This window comes from Cetorhinus maximus, chromosome 3, assembly GCF_964194155.1.
Source record: "Cetorhinus maximus chromosome 3, sCetMax3.hap1.1, whole genome shotgun sequence".
Taxonomy (NCBI): Eukaryota; Metazoa; Chordata; class Chondrichthyes; order Lamniformes; family Cetorhinidae; genus Cetorhinus; species Cetorhinus maximus.
The window spans coordinates 164,191,521-164,214,368 of NC_135881.1; the positions used below are offsets into that span (position 1 = coordinate 164,191,521).

Sequence of the window (22,848 nt, forward strand, 5' to 3'; positions counted from 1 at the left end):
TGGCCTCATGCCCACTCAGAATGATTTTAAGACTGCCCAATTTTATTTCAGCTGGGGTCCTTGCATTTTTGTCTTATCAGCCTTCAACTTTCAGGTGAGACAAATTGTGGGTTTTTGTGCTGTGATAATTTACTGTCACTGAGTTCCCCTCCCTCCCCCTTGCTCAATTAACCAGGTGTGTACTTGCACACAAACAATTTTCTGTGCATGTGTGTGTTTGGAGGGCTGGTTAGCTCAGTTGGCTAACATTTGGTTCAGAGTAACACCAACAGCGTAGGTTTGATTCTCGTTCTGGCTGAGATAGGCTTGGGGCCTGCTGCTGAGAATGGAAGGCAATGGCACATCAGCACTGACAAAAAAAAAAATCTGCCATGAAAATGGCTCAGAATGAAGAATCAGATAATGGGCCAAGGAACCAACCTGCCTTCAGGCAGAGCACACAAGAATGAATGTCTTTATGACATAATGTGCATGCAAATCCATACAGTCCAAGACTCACTTGTGCACATAATGATCACAACATCAATGTGCCCAGATGACGTTTCGAATGAAATGTCAAACAAGATAATTGCTGGGGTTGACAGCACATTTTGAGTTTTAGTGCCCAAGTTGTGAGCTATACAGTAAGTAAATCAGAAGATTCCAATCTGCAACCCCAAGACCTATCAGTAACTACGGTTTGCATAACTTTATTTGCTATTTGTCCTATTTGAAATTTGTGCACCTGGAGATTTGGTATGGGCTGTACCTAGTTAGGCAAATTCTAAATCACAACAAGAAAGTCTGGCTATATCAACAGCTTGAGATGTACACGAGTCAGTGAGAACATATGTATAAATTTTATACATAAACAGCAAGGCTACGTGTTGTTCATCACAAAGAAAAAAAAACTTGCGTCACCCCTTCAATAATGAGTGTATTTTAACAACGTTAGCAGACAGTTGCAGTTAAAATTCCTGCTTTCATTTTTTTTGTTTCGGGTGAGTGGGGCACAAAGTGGTGAAGTAAAGAGATTCCGCTCGTGTGAGTGCAAATGTGTGCAGAGCTCTGCTGTGAAATTTCAAATGACAGTGATGCAGCTCCTCTCGCTACATACACAGCGCATGTGATTATAAGCTCTTTAGTGCCTACAAGCACAGAACATTTTTAAAATTCAGCTCTAGTGGAGGTAAGCCAGGGATTTTCAAGGGCAAGCCCACTTAGGGGTGTGACATGTCTCTTGACCAAAACACTGCGCATTATTAAATTATCGAAGTACTAAGTTCTTAATGTCTTTCCCAGTTTTGACCTAATTAGTTATATTAACAAGTATAGAGACCAATTTGTGATGTTTGCCACCAACAATTGCTGCCTGAACTTCATGCACCCCTTTTATATTGATATTAGTGAGCTGTTTGTGCCATTATCCCTGAGATATGAAACTGCTGCATCCACTAAATCTAGTTTCTAGAAGACCCAGAAAGTGACTAATGAACAAATGGCACAAACATTCAACTAACACCAATATAAGAGCAAATATTCTACTCAAACAAATTAAAAGAAAATTCTGCTGTAATTATTTTTGTTCACTCATTCACAAGGTTCAAGAGAAGGCTCAGTCGCGTGGTTCAGTGTTTTTACCACATTGTGTAATTTGTTGACCCATAAAAGATAGGAAAGTTAACTTTATCAGTTTACTAGAGAAAGATAAGTACTTCAGGGAGAAGTTCAATACGAGAAGAAAGAAGAACAAAGAACAAAGAAAAGTACAGCACAGGAACAGGCACTAAGGCCCTCCAAGCCTGCGCAAATCATATTGCCCGTCAACTAAAACATTTTGCACTTCCGGGGTCCGTATCCCTCTATTCCCATCCTATTCATGTATTTGTCAAGCTGCCTCTTAAACACCACTATCGTAGCTGCTTCCACCACCTCCTCTGGCAGCGAATTCCAGGCACTCACTACCCTCTGCGTAAAAAACTCGCCCCGCATATCTCCTTTATAGTTTTCTCCTCTCACCTTAAATCTGTGTCCCCTAGTAATTGACTCTTCCACCCTGGGAAAAAGCATCTGACTATCTACTCTGTCCATGCCACTCATAATTTTGTAAACTTCTATCAAGTCGCCCCTCAATCTCCGTCGCTCTAGTGAGAACAATCCGAGTTTCTCCAACCTCTCCTCATAGCTAATAACCTCCAGACCAGGCAGCATCCTGGTAAACCTCCTCTGCACCCTCTCCAATGCCTCCATATCCTTCCGGTAATGTGGTGACCAGAATTGCACGCAATATTCCAAGTGTGGCCTAACCAAGGTTCTATACAGCTGCAGCATGACTTCCCAACTTTTATACTCAACACCCCTGCCAATGAAGGCACGCATGCCAAATGCTTTCCTGACTACCTTATAAGACCATAAGACATAGGAGCAGAAATTAGGCCCTTCGGCTAATTGAATCTGCTCCGCCATTCAATCATGGCTGATAAGTTTCTCAACCCCATTCTCCCGCCTTCTCCCCATAACCTTTGATCCCCTTACCAATCAAGAACCTATCTATCTCGGTCTTAAATACACTCAATGACCTGGCCTCCACAGCCTTCTGAATTCCATAGATTCACCACTCTCTGGCTAAAGAAGTTTCTCCTCATCTCTGTTCTAAAAGGTCTTCCCTTTACTCTGAGGCTGTGCCCTCGGGTCCTAGTCTCTCCTACTAATGGAAACATCTTCCCCACATCCACTCTATCCAGGCCTTTCAGTATTCTGTAAGTTTCAATCAGATCCCCCCTCATCCTTCGAAACTCCATTGAGTATAAACCAGAGTCCTCAAACATTCCTCATATGTTAAGCCTTTCATTCCTGGGATCATTCTCGTGAACCTCCTCTGGACTCTCTCCAGGGCCAGAACATCCATCCTGAGATATGGGGCCCAAAATTGCTCACAATATTCTAAATATGATCTGACCAGAGCCTTATAAAGCCTCAGCAGCACATCCCTGCTTTTATATTCTAGTCCTCTCGAAATAAATGCCAACATTGCATTTGCCTTCCTAACTACCGACTCAACCTGCAAGTTAACCTTAAGAGAATCCTGGACTAGGACTCCCAAGTCCCTTTGCACTCCAGATTTCTGAATTCTCTCCCCATTTAGAAAATAGTCTATGCCTCTATTCTTCCTACCAAAGTGCATGACTTCACACTTCCCCACGTTGTATTCCATCTGTCACTTCTTTGCCCATTCTCCTAACCTGTCCAAATCCTTCTGCAGCCTCCCCACCTCCTCAATTCTACCTGTCCCTCCACCTATCTTTGTATCATCTGCAAACTTAGCCAGGATGCACTCAGTTCCTTCATCTAGATCACTAATGTATAAACTGAAAAGTTGTGGTCCCAACACTGACCCCTGCGGAACTCCACTAGTCACTGGCCGCCATCCTGAGAAGGACTCCCTTATCCCCACTCTCTGCCTCCTGCCAGACAGCCAATCTTCTATCCATGCTAGTACCCTGCCTCTAACACCATGGGCTCTTATCTTACTGAGCAGCCTCCTGTGCAGCACCTTGTCAAAGGCCTTCTGGAAGTCCAAGTAGATAACATCTGTTGGCTCTCCTTTGTCTAACCTACTCGTTACCTCAAAGATTTCTAACAGATTTGTCAGGCATGACCTCCCCTTGATGAAACCATGCTGACTTTGCCCTATTTTACCATGCACTTCCAAGTATTCTGAAATCTCATCCTTAATAATGGACTCTAAAATCTTACCAACGACCGAGGTCAGGCTAATTGGCCTGTAATTTCCCATCTTTTGCCTCACTCCCTTCTTAAACAAGGGGGTTACATTAGCGATTTTCCAGTCCTCTGGGACCCTCCCTGACTCCAGTGATTCCTGAAAGATCACCACTAACGCCTCCATTATCTCTTTAGCTATCTCCTTCAGAACTCTGGGGTGTAATCCATCTGGTCCAGGTGATTTATCCACCTTCAGACCTTTCAGTTTTCCTAGCACCTTCTCCTTGGTAATGGCCACCATACTCACCTCTGCCCCCCGACTCTCTTGAACTTTGGGGATGTCACTCGTGTCTTCCACGGTGAAGACTGACACAAAGTACCTATTCAGTGCCTCTGCCATTTCTTTGTTCCCCACTACTATTTCTCCAGCGTCATTTTCCAGCAGCCCAATGTCCACTTTTGCCTCTCTCTTACCCTTTATATATCTAAAAAAAATTCTTGCAATCTTCTTTTACATTACTGGCTAGTTTACCCTCATATTTAATCGTCTCCCTCCTCATTTCTTTTTTAGTTGTCCTCTGTTGGTCTTTGTAGGCTTCCCAATCCCCTGGTTTCCCACTGCTCTTCGCCGCATTGTATGCTTTCTCTTTAGCTTTTATGCTGTCCCTGACTTCCCTTGTCAGCCATGGTTGCCTCGTCCTCCCTTTAGTATGCTTCTTCTTCCTAGGGATGAATTTTTGCTGTGTCTCCCAAATTACTCCCAGAAACTCCTGCCATTGCTGTTCCACTGTCTTTCCTGCTAGGCTCATCTCCCAGTCAATTCTGGCCAGCTCCTCCCTCATGCCTCTGTAGTTGCCTTTATTCAACTGTAATACCGTTACATCTGATTCCAGCTTTTTCCTCTCAAATTGCAGGGTAAATTCTATCATATTATGGTCACTTCCTCCTAAGGGTTCCTTCACCTTAAGCTCCCTTATCAAATCTGCCTCATTACACATCACTAAATCTAGAATTGCCTGTTCCCTAGTGGGCTCCACCACAAACTGCTCCAAAAGGCCATCTCATAGAAATTCCATAAATTCCTTTTCTTGGGATCTACTACCAACCTGATTTTCCCAGTCTACCTGCATATTGAAATCCCCCATGATCACTGTAACCTTGCCTTTCTTACACACCTTTTCTATCTCCTGATGTATCTTGTGCCCCATATCCTGACTACTGTTTGGAGGCCTGTACATAACTCCCATTATGGTTTTTTCACCTTTGCGGTTCCTCAATTCTACCCACACAGATTCTACATCATTTGACCCAACGTCATTTCTTGCTATCGATTTAATTTAATTTCTTACTAATAAAGCAACCCCACCCCTTTTGCCAACCTGCCTATCTTTTCGATAGGATGTATATCCTTGGATATTTAGCTCCCAGTCCTGATCCCCTTGCAGCCATGTCTCCGTGATGCCCACCACATCATACCTGCCAATTTCAAACTGTGCCACAAGCTCATTTACCTTATTTCGTATACTGCGTGCATTCAGATACAACACCTTCAGTCCTGTATTTCCCGTCCCCTTTCTCCTGGTTGTCCCTTTATCTGATGTGCTTGATGTTAGATTCCTAGCGGTTTCCAAACACTGTCCTATTTTGTGTTCTGGGGCTTTATTAGCCTCTCCTGGGCTCTGCTTTCTGTTCAGTTTTTTCATAATTTTCCATGAAGTTGAATCCACCCCCCCCGACACGCTAACCTGCTGCTTTGTTTCCCATTAGTCATACTTCTTGGAGTTTTACCCTTCCCTCCCCTCTCACTTTCTAGTTTAAAGTCCTGTTGACCACCTTATTTACCCTTTTCGCTAGAACATTGGTCCCAGATCGGTTCATATGGAGACCGTCCCAACGATACAGATCCCTCCTGTTCCAGTACAGATGCCAGTGCCCCACGAAATGGAAATGGAACCCCTCTTTCCCGCACCACTCCTTTAGCCACGTGTTTACTTCCCTTATTCCTATGCCAATTTGCACGTGGCTTGGATAGTAATCCGGAGATTATAACCCTTGAGGACCTGTTCTTTAAGTTAGTTTCTAGTTCCTGATAATCCCCAAACAGGTCCTCTTTCCTAGTCTTACCTATGTTATTTGTCCCGACGTGGACCACAACAACTGGTTCCTCCCCCTCCCTCTCCAATATCCTTTCAAGCTGGTCAGAGATGTCCCTCACCCTGGCACCGGGCAGGCAACATACCATGCGGGACTCTCGATCCTGCTTATAAAGGATGCTATCAATTCCCCTAATTATAGAATCCCTTACAACTACCACTTGTCTTTTTGCTCCCCCGTCTTGAATGGCCTCCTGTGCCACGGTGTCGTGGTCAGCTGGCTCACCTCCCTGTTCCTCATCCACACAGGGAGCAAGTACCTCGTACCTGTTGGACAAGGTCAAGAGCTGAGTCTCCTCTGTTCCTGAACACAGGATCCCTCTACCTGCCTCACTTGCAGTCACACCCTGCTGACCCCGACCACTGACCGGACTTGAGGTACTTAATCTACCGGGTGTCACCGCCTCTTGAAACAAAGCATCCATGTAACTCTCCCCCTGCCGGATATGCTGCAGCGTCCGGAGCTCGGACTCCAGCTCATCAATTCTGAGCCGGAACCAACACTTGCTGCAGCTGTGGTCACTGTGGCTTGCAATGGGATCTGACAGCTCCTACATCATCCAGCTACAGCACATCACCTGCCCAGCCATCTCGACTTAGATAATTAATTTATTAATTAGCTTTGCATTGTTTTTTTTCCAAATTTGGTGCAGATTTCCTACCAACCAATCAGGTCACAGCTTTCCTGTGATGTTACTTTTTCAGTTTTGGCTTCAGTTACTCTGTGCCCCGAGCTCACCACTCCGGTGCTCCTCCCTCTGAGTCTCCTCCCTGGAGACAAGGCCGCGAATCCCCAAGGTAAGCTAGATTTATACTCACCATTCCGGTGCTCCTCCCTCCAAGTCTGCTCCCAGGATTTACTCACCAATCAGCTGCTTTTTTTTAAAAATCCACTTTCAGAAGAGTGTCCCTTGCAGGTCTGGTACACTCCTGAAGGCACTGCCTCTTCCTCTCTTTTTTAGGTTTGAGGAGGAGGGAGAGATGGAAACACTACAGCAATGTAATGTTTGCGGCTATTCCGTTCTTTGACAGTGGGTCCTCCTCAATTCCCTCCTAAGTCGCGGTGTCTGTGGTGACTTCTCTCAGAATGCTTCAGTCACTTCTCACCAGCGCCCTCTGTTGGATCCACCTGCGTTGCCACTTTCAGTGACCTGTGGACCTGTACACTCAGATCCCTCTGCCCGTCGATGCATTTAATGGTTCTGCCATTTACTGTATAATTCCTGCCTGTATTAGACCTTCCAAAATGCATTACCTCGCATTTGTCCGGATTAAACTCCATCTGCCATTTCTCCACCCAAGTCTCCAACCGACCTATATCCTGTTGTATCCTTTGATAATCCTCTTCACTATCTGCAACTCCTCCAACCTTAGTGGCGTCTGCAGACTTACTAATTAACCCAGTTACATTTTCCTCCAAATCATTTATTTATACTACAAACAGCAAAGCTCCCAGCACTGATCCCTGCGGAACTCCACTAGTCACAGCTCTCCTTTTAGAAAAGCACCCTTCCACTGCTACCCTCTGTCTTCTATGACCAAGCAAATTCTGTATCCATCTTGCCAGCTCACCTCTGATCGCGTGCGACTTTACCTTCTGTCAATTACACACTGTACAGTTAAATGTTTAAATTTGAACCCCAACACAAGACACCTGGTCTTTTTGGGAATGTTTTGAATGAAACATTTTGCCTTGCAATGGGCTTGGAGGTGTTTTTAGCAGTTGTATTTGTAATGGAGTTCTTCCTGAAATTCTTGCCTTACTCCAGTAAAGTTGAAGCCTCTAAATAGCAACATTAGCAAATCATAATTTGTCATTCTTGTAGAATCAGCAAATGTGGAATGCAGTGCCTGAGAATATTAGCTTAACGATGAGTTCTTGTTTCCTGAATCTTGTATAATTATATTTTGATCCTTTTGTATTACCACCCCCTTAACTTTTGTAACGTATTTATCTTGGTTTAGCTTTGTCTTCATCCAGCCACAGTTCCTTGGATCTTGAGATCTGTTTTTGTATAACCAATTGCATGAGAATAATGCAGATTGCCTTCCCTTCTCATTTTCCATTCCTTCCTGTAGGGAGTGTTTAGTTCCTCCTTGGTTTAGAATCAGAACTTGCAGTGCAGCGAATGATGGACATAAAAATGTCTCGTGAGATACTACTTTTGTACTTATTTTGTTACTGAAAGAATCAATAAACTGTTTAAAAAAAAACTTAACTATAATATAATCTTCATTCGATTGCATTTCTAAATGATCCAGAGATGATTACTCTGCTGGTGAAATCTATGAGTAGTGGCATTTCAATTTAAAAGGAGTTGTCTCTGTTGTATCTTAATTTGGCCATGATTAAACCTAAACAGATTAATGGGATGATGCACAGCAGCAGCATCCAATATGAAGGCATGCTTATAAATCATGGTATGAGATAATTAACTGTTGTTCATCCTTCGAGACAGAACTGACCATCTTCATCTTCTGGAGTATTTGGTAAGGTTCCGGTGGGCATAAGGCCAATTTGCACCCGGAAGGTTCTGCTGCAAATAGGACAGCATATTGCTGATGAATTTCGGATGAGTTGCTGGCTCAGGATTACCTCTCCTGTGTTTTCTCTCTGCCTCTGATTTGTACTTGCTTTCAGAGGAGGCTTATTTTATTTGGTTGTGCCAAGCACAGTGATCCTAGGTGTGCTTGTCTCCAAAATGAAGCCTTCAGAGTGTCATGTAGCGCATCCCAGACTCAAGCTTTCCATTGAAGATTGGCTTTGGTGAGCGAGCGCTAGGTATTCCGGCTACACGACCAAACCAACTCAGTTGTGACTATCTCAATGTAGTGTAGATACTTGGCATGCCTGCTCGGGTGAGCACCCCAGTGTTTGATATTTTGTCCTGCGATCTCACCTTCAGGAACTTTTGAAAGTAGCTCAAGTGAAAGTGGCTGAGTTTCTTGAGAGTCTGAGTCTCATGGGTGGAGCAGAGTGGGCAGGACTATTGCTCTGTGGACTTAGTTTGGTAGGCAGACCTGCTCATCTTCATTCCCAGACTGATGTTCGGAGCCTGCTGAAGGCTACACTTGCTTTGGCAATTCTTGCATGTGTTGCATCATCAATATAGATAGATCGAGAGTGTGTGCTGCTGAGATAAGTGAACTTATCCACAGCTGACAGGTTTTGGTGTTGAACTGAAACCTTGGCTCGAGCGAGGGCTTTCCTCGAGCAGGCTGATACATTACTTCAGCTTTCTTTATGCTGATCATAAGGCTGAAGTTGTTGCATGCATTAGAGAACAGGTCCATGCTATGTTGCATTTCCAGCTCTGAATCAGCAGCTAGTGCACAGTCATCGGCAAACAGGAAATCGTGAAGTATGTCCTTGGAGATCTTGGTCTTTGCCCGGAGTTGTCTGAGATTGAGCAGCTTTCCATCCAAGAGATATCTGATTGCGATGCCAGGATCACCAACATGGAAGGCAGTAGAGAGCATGGTGGGGAAAAACATGGAGAGTTGGAGCTAACATGCAGCCCTGTTTAACTCCATTAGTAACTGGGAATGGGTCAGAAGATTTGGCATGATCCAGGACACGCACGAGCATGTTGTCATGGAACTGTCAAACCATTGAGGTGAATTTCTCAGGGCAGCCAAATTTCTCCATTACCTTCCAAAGGCCTTCATGTTTGTCTGTGTCAAAGACCTTGGTCAGGTCAACAAACATGGTGTAGAGGTCCATGTTTTGTTCTTGGCATTTCTCCTAACTCGAACATCATATCAGTGGTTCCTCCATCTTTTCAGAAACAACACTGACTTTTTAGCAGCAGACCCTAGTTGAAATGTTGCACTAAGTGGTTCAGATGGATTCTGGTAAAGATTTTACCAGCAATAGAGAGGAGTGACATTCCTCTATGATTGTCACAAGATTGGCAAGTTCTTTTCTGCTTGTAGAGGTGGACAGTGGAGGCACCTTTGTATTCTTGTGGGATGGTTCCTTGCTCCCACATGGACTGAAAGAGTCAGTGAACTTCTTCACTACCAGGCATTGACCTCTGGCCTTGAAGGCCTCGGCTCAGATAGCATCAGCTCTTGGAGCTTTTCCAGCAGACAGGAGTTTGATAGCTTTTGTCGTTTCTAACAGCTTGGGAGGGTCATCAAGAGAACAGTTGATGGCAGTCTGTGGCAGCCTATCAATTGCTTTTTCATTGATGGATGAAGACTGAGGGTGTGGTTAAAGTGCTCTGCCCATTTTTTAAATTAACTATAAAATATCTGGCTTTTGAGGTACTAAACCAAATCCATGCAATTCCTCCCGAAAATGCTGATCTCACAATTTTGGCAAGCAATTAGATGAAAACAATTGTTCTTTTTTTAATGAAATACCTTTAACATGGCTCCTTAGGCAGAGTCAAGAATTCAAATTGGTTTACTGTGGAACTGGTTCTAATTATGACATTACTGTTTCTAATTATTGCATATGACTCCTTTTTAAGCCAATAAATACAGTACTGAAACTGGGTACTGACACAGTTTACTTTTTAATTCATGGCACACAGGATTTCTAGCGTAGGGGGTGAATCAGGCATCCTTTATTAGGTGTAATCAATGATGCTTGCTTCCTGCTCCCCACGTACCCAGTGAGTGTAGGTCACTTTTTGATTTGCTATCATTAGCACAGATCTGGACACAAGCCAGCCATGTGTTAGCCTCTAATGGCTTAACCAAGTATATTCAGTTTAGCTGAACATTATCAGCCAGTGGATTCTGCTGGGTTTTAATGTGTTAATAGCAATTAGGTTCATTGGAGTGTTAATTCCATTAAAGAATGGGATTAAAAATTCTAACCTCCACCCCCCCTTCTATCCCCACCCAACCACAGCAAAAGATATAAAAAGAATGTTCATTTGCCTTAAAATATATTTAATTATGAAAAAATGGCAAATGATTTTTGTGTCACTTTAGAGCTCTGGAATTTGTATTCAGAAATGGCATGGACAAGATGGGCCAAAGGCCTCCTTCTGTGCTGTAACTTTTCTATAGTTCTAATTAGGAAAGAAAAGCAAAGAAAGACTTGCATTTTTATAGTGCCTTTCATCACCAACAGACATCCCAAAGTGCATTGTAGCCAATGAAATAATTTTCCAGTGTAGTTACTGTGTTAATGCAGGAAATGCGGCAGCCAATTTGCGCACACCAAGCTCACACACCAGCATTATGAAAATGACTAGATAATCTGCTTGATGTTCATTGAGGGATAAATATTAGCTAGGTCACCATGGATAACTTTCCTGCTCATCTTCAAAGTAGTGACATGGGATCTTTTATATCCACCAAAGAGGCAGATGGGGCCTCAGGTTTAACATCTCATCTGGCATCTCCAACAGTGTAGCACTCCTTCAGTACTGAAACTGGAATATCAACCTTGATTTTTCTGCTCAAGCCTTGGCATAGGACTTGAACCTGACGGAGTCTTACGACTCAGAGGAGAGTGTGCTACCAACTAAGCCACAGCTGCCACAAAATAATAACATTTCATTGAAATGCTAATGCTTGCTATTATGATGAGAGACTCTTGATGACAGAACTGTATTGTATACTTGCTAAGTAGCTATCTTCTGGCTGTGAAACCTAGCATCTTCTACCACCAGGCTATCAGTAAATGAAAGTAATTTGCTTTGTCTCCTTATAGGTAGAACAAATTACAAGTGTTTTGCATTGTAAAGATCCTTTCCATAAATGTCACATTTATCTTGAGAGGGATTTGTGGTGCTATAGATGACCAGTTTTTGGGCACAACACATATTTGATGGGTAGCTTGGAATCAATGTCTTTAAATAGCTGTCATGCATTTTTGGTCTTTAGCTTATTATTTGGGTTCCTGTTTTGATTAAAATGTGATGGACCTGAGGCTTGCTTGCTGCGGTAACACTAGCAAGATACTACTATTCATGCTTATTTGAAATCAGAACATTAAGAATTTGGGAATGAACAAAGGCCTTGTATTCATTCTTTCTATTTCACTATTAAATCTAAACATTTTATTTAGGTCATTTTCCATCCCCAAAACAATTGGATGCACCACTTTCATGTATTTTGACCTAGAATCTAAGACTTGCTATTCCAGTAAGTATGAGCATGTCTTTCAACTATGTTTGTTGTAACAGGCTGAGAAAGGTTGCTTGACCACTTTGGAACAAATAGGAATAATGAGTCATTTTTGGCTCTTTCTTGATGGTTGAACTCAGATGGATCAAATGACCCTTCCTCTTGCCAACGGTATATTGCAATACTGTCCTGTTTTCTTTTGAGGCTATAGTGCTATTCCTGCAGCAGCCAAGAACAACAGGCATGTGAGGCTATAACCATCTTTATACCAGCCAATGAGGTGGCTAGTCTGATACAGCAGGAGAGTTTAATTTTAACAGAATTAAATGTTGAGAAGAAGAAAATAACAATGCCTCCAAATTCTCAATGCTTGCTATCGATAACTCAATTTTTTCATTTGCCTAGTCTGGATCAAAATCTTGCATGTAAGGGACAGGTAGTATTGAGGAGGCGGGGAGGCTGCAGAAGGATTTGGACAGGTTAGGAGAATGGGCAAAGAAGTGGCAGATGGAATACAACGTGGGGAAGTGTGAGGTCATGCACTTTGGTAGGAAGAATAGAGGCATAGACTATTTTCTAAATGGGGAGATAATTCAGAAATCTGGAGCGCAAAGGGACTTGGGAGTCCTAGTCCAGGATTCTCTTAAGGTTAACTTGCAGGTTGAGTCGGCAGTTAGGAAGGCAAATGCAATGTTGGCATTTATTTCGAGAGGACTAGAATATAAAAGCAGGGATGTGCTGCTGAGGCTTTATAAGGCTCTGGTCAGACCACATTTAGAATATTGTGAGCAATTTTGGGCCCCGTATCTCAGGAAGGATGTGCTGGCCCTGGAGAGGGTCCAGAGGCGGTTCACGAGAATGATCCCAGGAATGAAAGGCTTAACATATGAGGAACGTTTGAGGATTCGGAGTCTATACTTGATGAAGTTTAGAAGGATGAGGGGGGATCTGATTGAAACTTACAGAATACTGAAAGGCCTGGATAGAGTGGACATGGGGAAGATGTTTCCATTAGTAGGAGAGACTAGGACCCGAGGGCACAGCCTCAGAGTGAAGGGAAGACCTTTTAGAACAGAGATGAGGAGAAACTTCTTTAGCCAGAGAGTGGTGAATCTATGGAATTCATTGCCACAGAAGGCTGTGGAGGCCAGGTCATTGAGTGTATTTAAGACTGAGATAGATAGGTTCTTGATCAAAGGGATCAAAGGTTACGGGGAGAAGGCGGGAGAATGGGGTTGAGAAACTTATCAGCCATGATTGAATGGCGGAGCAGACTCGATGGGCCAAATGGCCTAATTTCTGCTCCTATGTCTTATGGTCTTTTGAGTCTGTTTTTGGTGGTTAGTTGAGGCATCCTTGATTTTCATTGCAGCAACTTTAGCAGCCATGCCTTCAGCTGTCTAGGCTCTAAACTCTGTAATTCCCTCACTAAACCTGTCTGCCTCTATACTTCTCTTGCTTTTACCAAACATAGCTCTTTGACCAAGCTTCTGGCCTCCTGTCCTAATATCTGCTTGTGTGACTGTCAAATTTTGTTAATGTTCCTGCGAAGTGCCTTGTGACGTTCCACAATGTTAAAAGCTGTATGTAAATGCAAGCTGTTGTTGTTGGCCAGGTCCCTGGGAGGACCTCCCTGCCCTTTGAATAGTGCCATGGATTCATTTAAATGTACCTGAACAGATGATGAGAGCTCAGCTTAATTTCTCATCCAAAGGAGAGCATTTACAACAGTGCAGCTTGGCTTTTGTGATGTCCTGGATTGAAGTTTGAATCCATGACCTTCTGGCCCTGTTTTAGCTCAGTGGCAGCACTTGTCTCTGAAATTTGAAGTGCATTTTCTGATGGTTAGCGTGGTTTTACTCCAGCTGAACATTTGTGGTTTGCCCATGGGCGCGATCTATCCATTTACTGAAACAATATATCAAGTGACGGACATGAGAGAGAAATTTAAACTTACCATTACTCATGCAAAAATGTCTTCAGATAATGTTTGTGTTTTCCTCCACTTTACAAAACCTAATTAAGATGCGTCTCCTCACCTTTAACTCCCATGGTGAAACTGCAGTATTTCTTGATTATCTAAACATGTTATTTCTATGATAGTAGGCATGTAAAATTTCCATGATGCATTTCTTACACAGTTTATCAACACCAAGCTGGAACTGCTCAGCCTACAAGCTCTGGGACTGAAGCAGGACTCGTAACTCAGGTCCCAAAGAGCACATACGTGAGCCAGATGTGTGTGTGGAATATTCCTTGAGGCATTTTTAAATTAAATCACCAACTTTTGAGTACATCTTAAATTTTTTAAAGAAATATTTATTTTGTTATGTGATTGATGTACATCTATTTTTGGCAAATTCTGAGCTGACTGAGGAAGAAATGGTGACAGCATTTCGAAGAAATTATTTGAGTGATCTGATTGGGGCTACTGGTTCTTCATTCCAACTTGGTTGTGATAGTAAGTGAATATTCAGGCAAATTGGCATGGTTAACTGAGATCTAAAGGCAATCATTTAAGTATGATGGACCAAATTAGTGATATGTGGGTCTAGTTGTGACATGTGCTATAAGCAATTATACGGGAAAGTGACTTAAACTTATAATATGATTTATTTATTCTGTTTATCACTCAATGGCATTGGTGGTTATATGTCAACTCTGAAATCTCAAAACTGTTGCTTGATTTTTCACTAACTTAAATTGACAGGTTGTGAAAGGGGCAATGTTGATCATTTTTAGACTTGGTGAAAAAGGTTACTTGAAATGCACAATGTTGGAGTTAGTCGTTTGGTTTCCTTTAACAACAGTTCCCATGAATTTTCCTATAACTCAGAAGTTCTATCTTTTCTGTAGTCTGTTTTTTCCTGAAATACATGGCCTGAGGGTTAAGAATCATGCAAATTAAAAAACAAAATTTGTAAACTTGCCAACCTTTTTAAGTAGCCCTGCCCTAGCTCTCAAGTACTCAAACTTCCTTTGCAGGACCCTAATTCTTTTTCTTCCTATGTCATTGGATTCCAGTATGAACCAAGACATCTGGGTGCTTCCTGTCACTTTCAAATCATTTGCATGTGCTCAGTGTTGTGTTAAACTGGCTTTTGAAAGGCAACACATCATTTGGGACTTAATTGCAAATGGAACAGAATCTGTCAAATCCCCAATCTGGAACTGCCTAATTCTGCTTAATTTCTGCACCAGTCCCTCCCTCTTTGGCAACCACTTGATCCATGGTGCTGTGGTTTTGTTTGTGGTTGATTTACTATGAGTTGTTTTGCTGGTTGCATGTATTCAGTACTGAATACTTGATTAATAATTCAACACTGTCAGATGACCCATGCACTGTTTCCTGACTTTCTTATCATTCATTTAATCAGTGTTGCTTTGATTTATATCTTCAATAATTTGCAATTGAAGGAATACCATATATATTTGCTCCCTCTTCATATTAAGTCGTAGGAATTGCTTTGCTGCTATTATTCAAGTGTTTTTTGTGTATCATCTTCCATGTTCTCATAGAGATGGACCCCAAATTGATCAGTCAGTTGCAACTCTGTCTGATGCAAGTCCTGTCCCTGAGCTCCAAAACTTGGGCATACATTTCAGAAACACTGTTCATAAGGACTACCATGTACTGGTCATTGAAATGGCCTTTCCTAAATCTTTGCTGCAGCCATGCACAGCTGAATATGTAAAGCAGCCACAAAAATCAAAAAACACTCTGCCTTTAATCTTACCATTTTACCAGCAAATGCACGATAAAGTTGAAGTACATGTGCATATATACTCTGCACTGATTACTTTGTTGATTCTAACACCTGAGTTTTCTTTCTCCATTTGCTGTTGAATTGGTTTGCTGAGGCAAATTCGTTGCTTTATGTTTTGTAGTGCTTTGTTAGCCAGCCAATTCAATTTGAAAATATGTAATTTTAAAAATTGTCATGAATAGAAAATTGTGGTTTAATACTGCTCTTGCATTACAGATGAGGGGGATTGAAAAATGTAGCTTTTTAAAAGATTTGCCCCATCATCGTTATAAGTATAGGAATTTGACCAGCAAGTCATCCTGGGCTGTGCTTACACGCAAGCACATGCACATTGCTAAGGTATCCCATGGCATTGCTCGTAAATCAGGACATACTTTAGTGTAATGTTTGAGGTGTTGAGAAATAAGTGCTCCATTTAAGACTTTTTAATACATTATAGATCCTTGCTAGGGGCGTATCTGGTGAAATTTAGCCTGGGTTGACTTGTATACATTGACTTCTTGTCTGGCAGCTATTAAATTAAAAAATATACCTGTGCTTCTTACAACATGTCTGTTCTTGTCCTTCACTTGTAATTGGGAGCCTGTTTGCTTGTATTTGAATACGTGGTGCATTAGGAACATTAGGAGAGGCAAATTTGCTCTCGTAGCACTTTGGGCTTCTACCTGTGCAGCTCATGTGGTATTCTTCATTGATATTATTGAAGAATGCCACACTGGTAGTGACCCGTGGCATTGCCTGTCCCAGTGAATCAGCGCAAGTCTGCGTTGCGCCACTAGAAGCAATGCCAAGTGGACAAATTTCTCCCCCTAGATGTTTTCCGTGACTTTCCAGACTCACTCACTCTCTCTCTCTCTCTACAGGGACTGTTACAAAACAAAACAAGTATCGATATTTTGAAAGTAAAAAGTCAGGCCCACCATGTCTTGTAACCATTGGTAATTCCTTAAAACTGCATTTGCTGCACAAGAAATCCATGCCAGGACTATTTTTTGGTTTTCAGTTTTTGCTGTGTAAGTTGCAGCTTATAATGTCATGGATTATAAAATCAGTTGAGTTTGTAAAAGTGAAAAGGAATATGTGCCCCCACCTTGCACGTTTGCATTATAGAAAGTAATCGTTTTAACAGCAATCTCGGAAAACTAAGTTTGTTTAACGAAAATAAACCATACACCCTTAGTACTGATTGGATTGTTTGACTGACTGGGAATCTGGAGTCCAAAGAAGTTTGACATTTCTGAACAGCAGCCAGTAAATGTAACTGGCAGGCTTCCAAGCCAACTATCATGGTGAAAGAAATCGGCACTGAATGACTTGTTTCAGTCCCTGTTAAGGTTTAGCTGTTGGCATTTCCAATTGAGTTTCTGCATGAGAGAAAACTGGTTAAACAAATTTTGTGGTGATTTTGGGGTTGTCTAGCAGTAACCTCTCCATGATTATGATTGTAGACATCTTTAATGCCGCTGAAAGATGTACTTTTAAGACGAGGTGTATTTAAATAATTTGATAGCACATTTAGATAAAGGTGGTATTGTATACTTAACCTTTTCTAGTTTATGCTGTTTTATGACCAGGAAATTAATATTTTATAGAAAATGTGTCTGAGATGATTTGATTTTCATTTGAATTTTAACTGTGAGAAACGTATTTGAGGGTTTTATCATTTTATTGTTTTATATTCGAGATTTGTTTTTAGAAACCGAGATTATTTTGGATGTTAGCAGAGACCGGCAAAACATTTGCGGTGAAATTAGTATCTTTATTACAAGAATACTTGGCAACCCCACATGCGCCACTCGCCGCAGTCCTCCAGGCGCCTTGTGCTTCCATGTGCATTCCATCCCTCCTGCCTCCACTCTGCCCATCAATCTCATTCCATGCTTCACAGAAACAATTTTTCCAGCCAGGATTGTCACAAACCAAAGCTCACAATGGTAGTAAAATCTCATACAAGTGTTTGTCACTGGGATTTCAACATAGATTGGCAATTGACATATCAAAGTTTATTTACTTGAATAATGAAAGCCAGCAGTGCAATTATAGATTTTTTTTTTCCTTCCAAGCATGGGTTAAGTCTGGAGAAACTGTTGTAAAAGTTGGATTGTTATAGGTGTCTCACTTATATAGTAGTAAGAATAATTTAACGTATAACACTCAAACACAGTATTGAAGTACTTTTGATTCTGTGCACTATAGGCAAGATTGCATTGACTCCGATTTGTTAAAATGGTCTACAGATAGTATCTCACGTCATATCCTCACTCTCTGCTGTTTTTTGTTGCACCCACTACCAACCGTTGGCAACCACATGTGAGTCACACACTCCTAGCTCTCCACATGACCCACGTATTTTGACATGTGCTGGGCTCTGCCCACAAAATCAACCCACCAACTAATCTGAACAGCCCAGACAGACAAGAACCAAGGATTATTATAGGTAATAGAGGCAATTGTTCCCACCAAATGCTGTACGTAACTATAGCAGAAAGAAAGTGCTAGAAAAATAAATATCACCTATTACAACCTCAGGATATCCAAAAGCAGTTAAGTACTTCTGAAGTGTAGTCACTGTTGTAGTGTAGGGAACAAAAATCTGAAATTGTTGGAAATGCACAATAGATCGGCTATATGAAATAGAAAGCTCGGAACCTGAAATGCAATCTCTTTTTACATGTTTTTTAAAAAATGTAAATGATGCTGTTTCCAAACTCCTCCCCCCATCTACCCCACCACCAAATAATTGGGAATATTGGGGAGTGATTGAGATGATAATCAACTCCCCAAACATTTACCAATATACATGGTAAACATTCAGGTTTTGGCTGTGTGTGTACTCGTCTGCTTATTTCCCTCCCCTGCCCCTTTTTTTAGGTCAGAGATGTCATGCTGGAGAATTGAACTATTGCCATTTCAGGGGCCTGGTGTAAATTTCAAACAAACCCAGCAAAACTCCCTAACTCTAACAATGTGGCTGAAGTGCGCTTATTTTTTTCTTACCCATTTTCCACCCTGAATGACTGCCAGTTAGGGACAGATTTTTTTTGTGGCAAGTCCATGCAGAATAGGATTTGAGTTGAGTATGCCAAAACCCATTTCACATAAGGTCCTTATTGCCAAAGACAAAGAATACTTTCATCCTATCAGATAGAAATGGTTTTCAACCTTGGTACCACTGAGACACACAGTTCCCCAAGTCACTCTGTAGATCTCTAATTGAATTTCCACTTGTCATCTGCCCCGAGCTGTGCGTTAACAGCAAATTTAGTAATATAATTGCAGAAACTTGATTCATATCATTTTATTGTATTTTAAATAGCACAGGCCCCACTGGTTACATTTTCCCAGTGAGAGTTTTTTCCATTTGTTGGTCTGATGATCTTCTCACCTGGAGTTAGCTGCAAGGTTTAGTGCAGGTCAAACATCCCAAAGAATATTGGACCAAGTGCTTTAATTTTATCTAAATTACATTTCTAGTGTGTTGTGTTGTCAGTACTGTGACAATAAAGGGTACATTTTTTTGAGCAGCATATGTGTGGTGAGTGAGTCTGACAATCGTACTATGACATATCCTGTAAAGTAGGAGAATGAATCATGTGATAGTTCTTATGGCCTTTAACAGGTCATGTAAAGTAGGACCCTGATTTGGAAATAAACCCAATAAGTAACTCTGGTTAAAGAATAAGAGCCTCAAATTCTTGGGCCTGGGGGAGGATAGTTTGTTTACATTGGGCTGTGGGAGATGGGTGGAATTTTGGGGAAGACCCTTGGGAGCAGATGCGTAATACACCTGCCTGCAAATTGGTGGTAGTGTTATATTGCCATGTCATGCAATCTGTTTATCACATTTATGCACTTAGCAACACTGGACAGCAGGGTTTCCTGTTCCTTCCTGGCAGCCAGTGTATTCCAGGGTTCTGTTGGGTGGGGAATGAATCAATTTTAAACTTTCAAATGCTGTTTTAAGCTAAACAGTCAATCATCTGTATTGCCAAAACCAGCTGTAAAAGGCAACACAAGATTTCAAAAATGTTTGCTATTCTTTCCAGAACACTGAGGACTCACTAAAATGGCAATGTACCACAGTGAAATTAGCGTTACCTCAGCACAAGTAAGTGACCAAAACATGGTTGTGAACCTGGAATTTCTGCTGCAGTCAGCTAGCTTGTCAGTGGGTGGGCAGATTCTCCACTTCACCCTGCTTCCCCACTACCATTCAGCCACCCAATATTTCCTAGCAACACCTATCACAGGTATATTGAATTCTCATGTTTCGAGAGAGTTCACCCACAATTTTCCAGTGCACATCTGAAAATCATCCCCAATAAATTAAATTAACTTGTGGTCTGATCTGTTAGATTTCACCATCATGACAAGAATCTGCCCTGGGCACTTGCTATTTGTTTCATACACAGGTGATGTTCAGAAATTCAGAAAAATAGCATGGGTTAGACCATTATGGATTTAATGTTAGCCTATTTAAATAAAAACAATTTTTCCTTTTAAGGTTTTGTTTTTTTAAAGCTTGCTGCACTTTTCCTTGAGCAGCACTTGTGACGAGTTTGAGTCGGAAATTTATAGCGTGAATAATTATTTTCTTTTCTCAGCAGTTTGTTTTTTTGCAGTAGATGAGAAAGGTGAAAGCACTGCTGCCCTCCCTTGGCATTTTAGTCCAACCCTTGGTGTTGGAAATTGTGTGAACAGTGTTTATTGATTGTCATTGGCCCCGATGCAAAAAGCAAACATGCAAACTGGTGTATGTCACTTTGGTCATTAGGTGTACTATTTATCTGTGGGAGGTCAAATGTATAGATTAAACTGCACAGTTTCGAGGCCATGCTGTCTCTGGCATGTGGCAGAATGCAACAACAGATGTTTAGTAGATGAACAAATCTACCAACTCTATGCATTTTGAATGTTTTCGGTCGCAGTATTTGTTCATTTTTTAAACTAAACAGTTTGCTTCTGGAGCAATTATTACTAAATTGAAAGTTCCAGAATGATTAGCAGAAATCACCCAAAATTGCACTTGGTATTTCCCTAATAATTCCCATCATTCCCTCCCCCCCCCAGCCTTGTGGGGAATGAGGACAGATGAAAGAGAAAGAGGTGTTTTATGTTGTGGTTGTCTGAAAACTAGTTTGTGACCTCCATATAAAATGTTTTGCTAGGTTTTAACCTAACTTTATATGTGTTCTTCTATTCTCCTACCCACCACCCCAATAAAAATGCTCACCAAGCACCTAATTTCTCTGTACATTTGTTCAACTGTCATCTCTCCAGTAACCTAACAAAATCTTTTGAGGTTACGCTTAGAATCCAGAAGAGAAGAAATAAATTTCCTTCTGAAATACTAATGAACAGGAAAATGTAGGTACATCACACAGTTTGAATCAAACATTAGAATTAAGTGCTAAACTTGATCTGGAAACATTTCATCAGATCTTTATGTTGGATGAGTTGGAAACCATGACCTCTTATGGTTATGCATTTGGAATCCTGATTTGAAATGTCAATTAATAGCATAAAACCTGAAATGTAAAAGAAATAACTTGGGTACTTTGGTATCGGCCTGGACACTGAGGATAACTCCCCTGCTCCTCTTCGAAATAGAGCCATGGGATCTTTACGCCATCTGACATGGCAGACTAGACCCGGTTTACCGTCTTATGCCTATCATGGCAGCTCTGACAGTTGAGCATTCCCTCAGTACTGCAGTGGAGTGTCAGCCTAGATTTTTTTTGCTCCAGTCTCTGAAATGGAGTTTGAACTCAATTTTCTGACTTAAAAGCGAGAGTGCCAAGCTCATGGAATGCACTTTCTATGAATGAATAAAGAATGAAAAAAGAATGCATTTTCATATTATGTTGTAGCCTAACAGAAAAATCTTTTTAATTGTGAAATGAATTTGTTGCATTTCTACTTGCCTTCTTTCTGAGAGAATATCAAGACTCCCACAGGTATGGAAATTTACAATAAAAGTCTTCATCTCTCCCAACAAAAAGTAGATTGAGCCCTGAAAGTCTTTACTTCTGAAATTAAAACCTATGCACTTCATATTCAATGTTGAAACGTAATCAACTGATCCTCAGGAGCAGTTTTAGAAACTGTAGTGAGTAGGAGAAATAGTGGTTTGGCATTTACATTGTTACCTGAGTTATGAGTTGGATCACATTTCCTGTTAAATGTATAGGTTCTGGGCTTCATTCAGTGGGTTAGGTATCAGTTGTGTTACGCATTAGTCATATTATAAAAATACATCAGAGTTCAGTTTTACTGAGAATATTTGAAGCATCTTGTTTAAAGTTCTAGTCTAGCGGCAATATTGCTCGTCAATGCAATTGCTTTTCCTTTTCCTAAGTATCAGTGCGTAATTTATTTCTCTGGAACGTATTTACATAAAAATGAGTTTTCTACCACACTGGGAGAAAGGATTGGCATCATTTATATAAACATACAACGTGAATGGAAATCTTTATTAAGGAGTTATTGCACTAAACAATTACTCTCTAGGGAGGGAATATAGCTTCATGAATTCCCCTCTGATAGCACAAGCTCTGAAGAAGTTGACGGCAAACATACTAGTGCTAGTTTTGGCAGTTTACTTTTGGCTGAGAAAGGAAGGGCCTAGAAACAACTAGTGATGAGGTCTGAAACAAAAACTGAAAATGCTGGAAAAGCTCAGCAGGCCTAGCAGCATCTGTGGAGGGAGAAAGGAGTTAACGTTTCGAGGCCGTATGACCCTTCTTCAGTGCCGAGGTCTGATTAATCATCAGGTCTACCTCAATTCAGATTGGTTTCCTCAGATGATTGGAAGTATTGAAGTGATCTGCAGCAGGAGCCCAAAATTCATCACTGATTAAGACCTTAGATGATAAACTGATAAGTAATGCATTGGAAAGTGGGTGTTGGTTTATATCTTATGTTATCACTTAATAGGCTGAGAACTTTCATGACAAAAGTGATTATAACCATATTTTGGACAACCCAGATGGAACCTCTTTACTAATGTTACTGTTTAAATTATATTTTGGGGGGAAATGTGCTATTTGGTCCATCAGTCCTTAAACATGAGCAGCAAATCATAAATTGGCTACTTAAGACTGTTGCTCTACTTTAGCCTAATCTTGGAAGTATGT

General features: G+C 41.3%; 1 protein-coding gene across 8 annotated transcripts in view; it reads left to right on the forward strand.

The window, feature by feature from the left end:
- The window catches only part of atxn1a (ataxin 1a), a 390,269-nt gene that overhangs the window by 223,956 nt on the left and 143,465 nt on the right, over nucleotides 1–22,848 (forward strand). The window contains exon 6 of one of the 8 annotated variants that reach the window (XM_078539213.1): nucleotides 52–94. The exons of the other annotated variants lie outside the window; for them this stretch is intronic. The gene's annotated coding sequence lies outside the window, so the exon portion shown is untranslated. The remainder of the gene's footprint in view (nucleotides 1–51; nucleotides 95–22,848) is intronic. 8 annotated transcript variants of the gene reach the window in all.